The following is a 9,611-nucleotide window of genomic DNA, read 5'->3' on the forward strand; positions in this document are numbered from 1 at the left end:
GGGACACAAACCTTCCTAGGATTGTAAGATATAAACCAACTCGATCCATCACAACAATAATTGCTTGCTTATAATTTGAGAATATGTTTGTATGATCAATTCCCATGAATCCCCTATGACCCCATGACACCCTAGTGCCTTTTATCAATTGTTTACATCCCTTTTTAATCATCTTTCTTGTTTACTTTCATTGCTATTTAGTTTAGTGATCTTCTACTTCAAACCCAAGATTGTAACACTCCTAGACACTGCTACTTGCAATTGAAAATCTTACTTCAATACCCGTCCCTTGGGATCCGACCTTTACTTGCCTCTTTACTAATTGTAGAGTTGTTTGTGAAGTTATAAATATTGTTTTGGTCTAGGTGCTCCTAACGACAAGTAACCGAAAACCAAACCTCCAAGTGAGTACGACCAAAAATGGCGCCGTTGCCGGGGACGGTGTTAACTTGATTTAGACTTTCTTAGATTGTTATTAGTTGTGTCTTTCTTTGCCTTGGGGAAGTAAAAATCCTCAAGGTTTGTTCTAATTATTTTCAAGTTGTTTGATATTTTGCATGTCTAGAAGATCACAGAGTAACTTGTTACCCATTGATCACGAAATTGAAAGAACTTTGACAAACAATAGAAGACTTGCTAGAGGTACTTTGAGAGGTATTGGTTAGGTTATAGATATTCAACCAAACACTATTGAGTTCGTCAACCCTTTTGCAAGAGAAGGTGAGGAGATCCCAACACAAAATCAACCCACAATGCCTAAATTTTCATCACATTCCATACCAACCGAGGAGAACCTACCCAATGGTACTCCCACACCACAACACTTAACCGGAAACTTCATTGCCAAATCCGCATTTATCTAATTAGTCGAAAGAAGCCAATTTAGGAGGATGCCTAGTGAAGACCCTCATTCTCACATGGAGACTTTTTGTGACTATAGTGATGCAATTTCAGAAACCGGTGTAACACAAGACCAAATTCGATGGGTCTTATTCCCTTTTTCTCTAATTGGCACCGCAAAACAATGGTTGAAAGGCCTTGATAAGGCTACTCTCGGAATTCACTCTTGGAAGAAATTTGCTCTAGCTTTCTACAAAAAGTTCTACTCACCAGAAAAGACTAACATGCTAAGAGCTCAAATTACGGGTTTTAAGCAAAGAGATGAAGAATCTTTGTATGACGCTTGGGAGCGGTTCAAGGGAATTTGTCGCTCATGCCCTCATCATGGACTTAGCGAATGGTTCTTGGTACAACAATTTTGGAATGGTCGTTATGAAAACTCAAGAAACATTCTCAACATGGCATCAAATGGTATGTTCACCGAAGTTGACGATAATCAAACTTTGAACAAGATTGAGGAAATGGCTGTCTATAATTCACAATATAGTAGACCTCGCAAGGCTACTAGAGGAGGAAAACATGCAGTGGACTCTATTACTCAATTGGGTGCTCAACTTAGTGCTCACATTGATACCATCAATTTGAAGTTCGAAAAAGCTATGGCTAGACTTGAAGAAGCCTCAAAATCATCAAAGCATCATGTTAATGCCATGACGGAATCTTCATCAATCCCAAGTGGGATATGTGAGAATTGTGGAACTTTGGGACATGACCAAAGTGAATGTAGGGGAACAAATGAACAAGTGAATGCTTTTCAAGCATAAAGGAGCGGTACCCCTTATTCTAATTATTACAATGAAAACACCAAATTCCACCCAAATCTCTCATACAAAAGCCAAAATGTTCAAAACCCTCAACCAACATATACCCCACCTCCCATGAGAAACAAAAATCAAAGACCCATTTACAACCAAAACCAAGGTTACCAAAATCAAACTCCATACAATCAACAAAATGACCAAGGTTTTGATGTTCAAAAAGTGGTCCTCCAAATGCAAAAGAATCAACAAGAGTTTCTCACTCAAATGCAAAAGGATAGTCAAGCAAAGGACATCACCATCAACAACATCCTAGCCCACACCAAAATGTTGGAAACCCAATTGACTCAACTAGCATCTTCAAGTTCTCAAAGACAAAAGGGGTAATTACCACCTCAAAGTAATCCCCCGAGACATGAAACGGTTAGTGCCATCCACTTGAGGAGTGGTACGAGATATGAAGGACCAAAGAAGCAAGTTGAGGATGAAGTTGTGGAAGCTAGTGACAAAGAAGAGGTTGTGCAAAACTCCAAGGATGGAGAACCAACAAAGGAAGAATTTTCAAAGAAAAGTGAAGACAAGGCCAATGAGAAGGAACCCATTGTGATTAGACTTCCTTTTCCAAGTCGTCAAGTTAAGCCCAAATTTGATGACCAACTTGGCAAATTTATGGAAATTGTGAAGAATTTGGAAGTCTCGATTCCTTTCACGGAATTAATCAATCACGTGTCGGCCTATGCGAAGTACATGAAGGACATCTTTACAAAAAAGAAGTCAATCCGGAAGCTTGAAACTGTCGCCTTCACTAAGGTGAGTAGTGCAATCCTTCAAGGCAGTTCAACTCTGAAACTTAAAAGATCCGGGAAGCTTCTCAATACCGTGTACCATTAGCGACACCACGATTAACAAGGCCTTATGTGATCTAGGGGCTAGTGTGAGTGTTATGCCGTATTCGGTGAGTAAAAGGTTAGGGATGGGAGAGCTTAAATGTACCAACATCACACTCCAAATGGCCGATAGATCGACGAAGACACCATTAGGGATATGGGAAGATGTTCCCGTAAGAGTTGGGAAATGTTTCATCCCGGTGGACACTGTCATTGTTGACATGGAAGAAGACTCCAATATTCCAATCATTCTAGGTAGACCTTTCTTGCACACCGCGGGTGCGGTGATAGATCTGAAACATGGAGAGCTTACTCTAGAAGTGGGAGATGAGAGCATAACTTTCAATCTTGATAATACCATGAGAGCTCCCCGTTTGCATGAGCCATGTTTTATGGTTGATCACTATAGCCGGAAGGATGATGGGAAGAAGTCGGAATTCCAATGGAAAAAGAAAGTTGATGATGCTCCATCAAAAGAGCAAGAGAATAGCAACAAAGAGAGCTTGAAAAGTTCACCCATGACAAGTGAAGAGAATGGCCTCATTGGCCAAATCAAGAAAGGAGGAGAGTTATCTCTATCAACTCAAGAGATTTTTAATGATCAAGTAGACGAAGTTTGCGGTCTTTGGGATGATGAGTTTGAAGGGATTTTCAATCCCTATATTGGCAGCGCTATCGATCAAGACCATCATGAAGGACAACAAGTGCAAAGATCTATTGAGGATCTTTATCATGATAATGAACAAGCTTTTGACTACTTCTTCAAGGTGTTGAGTAACATCAACAACACCTTGAACATGCCCCCATGACATCTCACTAAGGATGAGAGTTTGGTGGAGTCCTCTCCAAACCACCATTATTTGAGCGTATTTAGTCCCCGAATTAGCCTTGTTCTCATGCTTCTTAGTGCATATTTAGGTCATTTATTGTCTTTAGTCCTTTGTTTTGCATATTCTTTGAGGTTTTCTTCCCTTGGTAGGAAAGGAGTGTAAACCTTGCATTTTCAAGGCAAAATAGAGCTAAATTGATTGAATTCAATGACCAAGCATCAAAGAGAAGACAAGACTAGAAGGCCTTTGTACATATTATAGTAGATAGGCAATGATAAGGAAAGATCCCTGCATCTCCGACAAGATCCCCGAGGATTGTTGGAAGAAGGAGGAAGAAAAGAAGAAAAGAAGGAAACTGACGAAGAATCCGAGCGGCTTGACCCTCGGGATGCTCGTCTAAGAAGCCCAGATTCCTCAAGGACGTAATCGTCATTTAAGCCCTTAGTAAACCCTAATTCGTGTACCTAATCCCTACTATAAATACCCCATTAGTCTAATTAGATAATCATGTTCATCTTATCAATCTCTAGTGTAGTTTATATCATTCTAATCTCTTCTTAATCTTGTAATCAACTTTTAATCAAGTCTTAATACAAATCTCATTTCCTTAATCTCTTTTTTGTTCATCTTTTATTTTGGGTAATTGAAGATTATTTGGGTTATTATTGGGAGATTGACAACCTTCCAATTAATCATCAAGTACTTCTATTATTCTTTGCTTTATTATTGAAATCATTAGTAGGTATAATCCTCTTAATCCCTTTTTAATTATTGTTAATTATCTTCATTTATTCATCATGTCTTGCTTTGTTAATGTGATTGACAACCTTGTTAACTTGCTAAACTTGATAATGAGTGAGTAGTTTCCTTAACTAGGGTTAATGGGTAATTAGGGGAAATCAACATGGGGAATGACTCATGCTTAATTTAATATGTTTTCATAGTTTATTTGCTTGCTTGTTGTGATCTCAACTTATGCACATGTTATGTTTGATGAAATGCGAGCCTATGAATCCTTGCATTTTTTACCCATCAATTACCTTTTGGATGAGACTTGTAAGACATAAACCAACTTGAGTCTCATTAGACCATGCATATAGTTGAGTAGGGAGGATTAAGTCGACTTGTAGGTGTTGTAAAATCTAATCGATTCGGCTCCGGGACCCAAACCTTCCTAAGATTATAAGATATAAACCAACTCGATCCATCACAATAATAATTGCTTGCTTATAATTTGAAAATATGTTTGTATGATCAATTTCAATGAATCCCCTATGACCCCATGACACCCTAGTGCCTTTTATCAATTGTTTACATCCCTTTTTAATCATCTTGCTTGTTTACTTTCATTGCTATTTAGTTTAGTGATCTTCTACTTCAAACCCCAAATCGTGACACCCCTAGACACCGCTACTTGCAATTGAAAATCTTACTTTAATACCCGTCCCTTGGGATCCGACCTTTACTTGCCTCTTTACTAATTGTAGAGTTGTTTGTGAAGTTATAAATATTGTTTTGGTCTAGGTGCTCCTAACGACAAGTAACCGAAAACTAAACCTCCAAGTGAGTACGATCACCGATCAACACCCATTAATCAAAGCATCCCTTGAACATTAATGGAATTATTGGATTAAGAGGTGAAACGGTCGTTTCTGTACCAAAACTAAATACCTAAATATAACTAACAGAAGCTAGCGATAAGTAGGGTCGATCTCCACAGGGAGGCAAGGTATCTATCTGTAGGCCGTCTATCTAAGTCACATATGGGGGTTTTATATTTGGTTTCTAAACTAAAGAAGGCTTAAGGAAAGAGCAGTAAAGAAATAGCAATAAAAGACAGAAAATTCAAGTAAGATGATCAAAAGAGATAGAACATGTCAGGATTTCGGTTCACCACGGTAGTCTATCGACTCAATCGCAAATAGCCTAGACAATCTAATGTGAGAAGGATACAGGAAAGGTCCTTCCGGTCCACTTTCTATCCTAGATTTCCACTAACTTAACTTTCGTCCTCATTATGGTAGTCTACTGTTCATAGCAGGTCTGTTCATTCCAATCTTCCGATCCAGGAACGAAGTTAACCAAATTAAAATAATTTAGAAGCATGCATTCAACTAAATTGGTGATATATTTATATTGCTATGGGGACAGATTCTCACAAGTAAACCGTCTAGTCTATTCGCTACATCGTCACAATCCTACCATAGATCCCCTAATCCCGACATGAAAGAGTTTAGCTACTCATATTACTAATATTGTCAATATTAATAACAATGAATGAACTAATAATAGAAAGCATGATGAAATAAATATGATTAAGCATAAAACAAATTAGGGCAGAAATTAATTAAGAGAAGAACAAGTAATTAAAGTAACAAATAACTTGATTAAGATTAAAAGAAGAAGAGGAATTATAATCTCAAGCAATTTCGGCGTAGAGAACAAACCAAAATCCAAGCAAGAGATTAAGAGAGAAAAGTTACAGTGAAGAGAGATTAAGAGAGAAAAGTTGATTAAGAGAAGTGTTGAAAGGTAAAGAAAGAAGTGTTTATTAACCTAGTTACGACTCTCTTATATAGGGAAGTGAAAATTAACAAAACTAAACCTATCACGGGATAAAAATCCCGAGTATAATAGCTAAATACTCGTTCGAGGACTTTTATATCACTCGATCGAGCAAATCCAAGCTAAAACCTCTCGATCGAGTACTTTAGGTACTCGATCGAGCACTTATTAAATAGGCACTACTCGATCGAGTAGAAAAAGGAGTCGATCGAACATAATTGTACTCGATCGAGTACTTTCCAGCGCACAATTCCTGCTTCGCGCACTGAACTTCAAACGGCTGCCATTTCTTCGTTACTTAGGAAAACAAGGCATTTCCGATGGCGTTGGAAAGCTGAGAGGACAAGCTTTCATCTCCAATTAGAATCACCTGAAAATCGGTTGTAGAACTCGAGATATGGCTCTTCCAAATAGGTACTAGTAATTTGAAGTTCTTCCTTTACTCGCCTAGCTATCTTACTTCTTTGCGCATCTCAAAATAATAGTCTTAAGGCTCCAACTCAACTAATCTCCTAAATGCATGCATAGGGACATGTTTTAGGCTTGATTATGCTCATTTCCGGTTCATACCTGCAAATAATACAAGACAAACCAAAGTAGACTATTCGTGGGACATTTGTAGCCAAACACCACACAAAATGCATTGAGATGCGTGCAAATGAAGTACAAAATACCTATATAAAACGCACGCATCAAATCTCCCCAAACCAAACCTTTGCTTGTCCCCAAGCAAATTAAATGCAAACTAATGCAACGGAAAAAGAAGGCTCAGAGCTAGCTATTACCTGTCTACTTGAACCAAATTAATGCAATCAAAAATTAACAATCATAGCTACAGTAGTCAATACGCAAACGAGTTATAAGATGTCCATAAACAAGGCTGACCTATCGACCTTGCAAGACCGACAAAATCGGACTCTCACGTGGTCACTCTTCTCTCATGAACTAAAGGGTGAATAATTATGTGTAAGAGGGAAAGAGAATACAGTTACTCACCTAATCTGCGACCTACATAACATGCATGCAACAAAAATGATAGACGATTCAAGTACTACACATACATTCCAACCAACAATGTCCATCACAGCCGAGGGCTTACCAAAAGTATAGGAAAGTGAGGTTCAGGTGAGAAAAGGCAAAATAAATTATGGGAATGTAAAGGTAAAGCGTCAAGCTAGTTCCTAAACAAGACCATATAGGACCATCCAAATCTCAGCTGTCTAGAAAATACAGCACAAGTGCCCTTCATGGCACATAACTCACTAACCAAATATACTATCTCCTCAAAAATGTAGGAATAAAACGGAGGAGTAAGACCGTCACAAGATAAAAATAAGCAGAGTCGGTCTCTATTATTCAACCAAACTCAAAAAAATTCAAAAAATTTCTTCGTTTCTTCCTGTTTCATGTGTGATTTCCAATTTTTCAACTTTTTTTTTCTTTTTTTTTTTGATTCCTCACACGTTGCTTTCCTTTTTTTTCACGTCTTTTTCTTTCATTCTTTATCCTTCCTCATTTTTCCACCAACTCCAAACAATAAAAACGAACCAAACTCTCAACATGGATCAACATACAACAAATGACACACTAAACTAGCTTGACTGGGCAGACTTAGTTTTGGGTGTAGCTAATGGGTCAAAAAGGCTAAATTTGGCTTAAGTGGAGCTAAATGGGTGAAAAATGTAAGAAGAGGGAAATTTGCAAGCGCCTCCCTGCATGTGACACCGACCACAAACCGAATGTATGCAATTAACGAGAAATCGAATGTCATAAACGTGCAATAAAGATGAACATGCTATGAAAGGAGTACTACTCTCAATTCCTATGTAAACTGGTCATGAATGTCACCAGTTATAAGGCTCTAAATCTCATAATTTATAAAGTAGGTTGCCGATTTATAAGGTCAAGTCTAAACAGTCAGCTAAGTTTGAACAAAAACTCGTAGATTATGCGCAAGACTAAACTAATAACTGTCAATAAAGTGCAAGGCTCAAGTAAAAATGACAAGTTGTAGCGAAATTTCATCTCGGAAATCGACCGTTCCGACTCAACCTATATGCAAAAATAAACGTGAATTTTTTTTTTTTTCGAATTTTTTGTTTTTTTTATGAGATTTTTGAATTTTGTGAAAATGAACAACAATTCATACAGAAATTAAACGTGATAACAGAAATGCAATAAAAACATAAATGCAGACACAGATATGGATGCATAACCTCCCCAAACCAAATCGTACAATCCCTCATTGTACCTAAAACAAGGAAAGGAAATGCAAACTAAAAAGGAGAGAGAGTGTAGAAGACTTACAAGATAACGCGAAGTAGGGACCTCCCCCAAACCAGCCAGCAACATGGGAGGTCGCTAAAACCTCCATAACAGCGTCACAGGAAACGAATCAAAGCAGGGAAACTTGATTGAGAAGATACAGCGCTCGATCGAGGAACAGAAGCTGCGAAAGTGGTCGATCGAAGGGAAAAAAATCGCTCGATCGAGTAATAGTACCTGCAGACTACATATGGCGACAAAAACCAAGTCTAAAATTGTTTACAGTCTATGGTTTGTAAACCAATTATTAAGCACACAACAAAATTAAAGTGTTCGAAAATCAACTAAACAGAAATTTAAACTCCGGATTGCCTCCCGGACAGCGCTAGTTTCAGACAGGTCCCAGCTCGACCTTCTTTTCTTTTAGTCAGCTATTCCGATTGAGCCCAGTCAAAACAGCTCAAAGCACGCAGTAATCGATCAAATAACTGCACATGTGCTACACAAAACTGTAAGTAGCACCATAAAATAACAATAGCATAGGAAATTAAAATGAAATAGCATTAAAGTCTAACAAATTTCCTATGACAGTTCCTAAAAACATCCACAAAATTATTCCTCCCTCCAGCTAAGGGCGGAATATAGAAGCTTAAATTAACCGCGAGTGGAAAATAAGAGAGCTCATGAGCATTTGACTCGAAAATAACGCGAGTATACTCTAGATGCACTGACGGGATTGTATTGTGAGGTAGAGGAATCTGGTCTGCTAAAGGAGAAGGTGGGTATTCATCCCAAATGCAAGGGACGGTAAAGTCAATTGGGTCAATTGGGTCCTCAATAATAGGTTCATCCATAGTATCGTCATAACTATCCCATTTAACCTCAAGACTGTTAAAACTTTTCTCCTCACTCCCCTTATAGCTAGACTCGTCAATAGGGAAGTTCTCAAAGAGAAATTCCCAGTCGTCCTCACTATCTGTGCAAGAATCATAGAGGGGTTCTAAATTATCCTTATAAAAGGGATTATCAACCACGCTAATGGTCTCCTCTATTTCTTCGTCAGTATTTCTTAAAACGGATTCTAAGATCTCACCCACCCCCTTATATGAGTCAACATGAAGAGAGAAATTGGGTTTAAGAGTTTCAGTAGCAAACCATTCAAAAAATTCTAATACCTCTTTTACGGGGATTCCTTCGAAATCCTACTTACCATTAGCCTCGAGGTATGCTCGCGTAGGGGCATTAATTCCCCGGATGATAGACTGGCATATTTGGAGTCCCGAAAGCATTCCCGTCTTGGTTCGAGCCACTCCTCCCACCTGTCTATATAAGAACCAAAACTTTCGTTCTCTCTCTACGGAAAGTCAAGAAACAAAGACATGAGAATAGTCCCAAGGAACCGAGGT

At 38.3% G+C, this 9,611-nt stretch overlaps 1 non-coding gene across 1 annotated transcript; it reads right to left on the bottom strand.

The window, feature by feature from the left end:
- Positions 1-1,124: 1,124 nt before the first annotated feature.
- Positions 1,125-1,231, bottom strand: LOC141616307 (small nucleolar RNA R71). Its single transcript, XR_012530663.1, has one exon. It is a non-coding gene; the product is annotated as a small nucleolar RNA R71 (small nucleolar RNA).
- Between the last annotated feature and the right edge of the window lie 8,380 nt (positions 1,232-9,611).

Source organism: Silene latifolia, chromosome 11 (assembly GCF_048544455.1).
Source record: "Silene latifolia isolate original U9 population chromosome 11, ASM4854445v1, whole genome shotgun sequence".
Lineage (NCBI taxonomy): Eukaryota > Viridiplantae > Streptophyta > Magnoliopsida > Caryophyllales > Caryophyllaceae > Silene > Silene latifolia.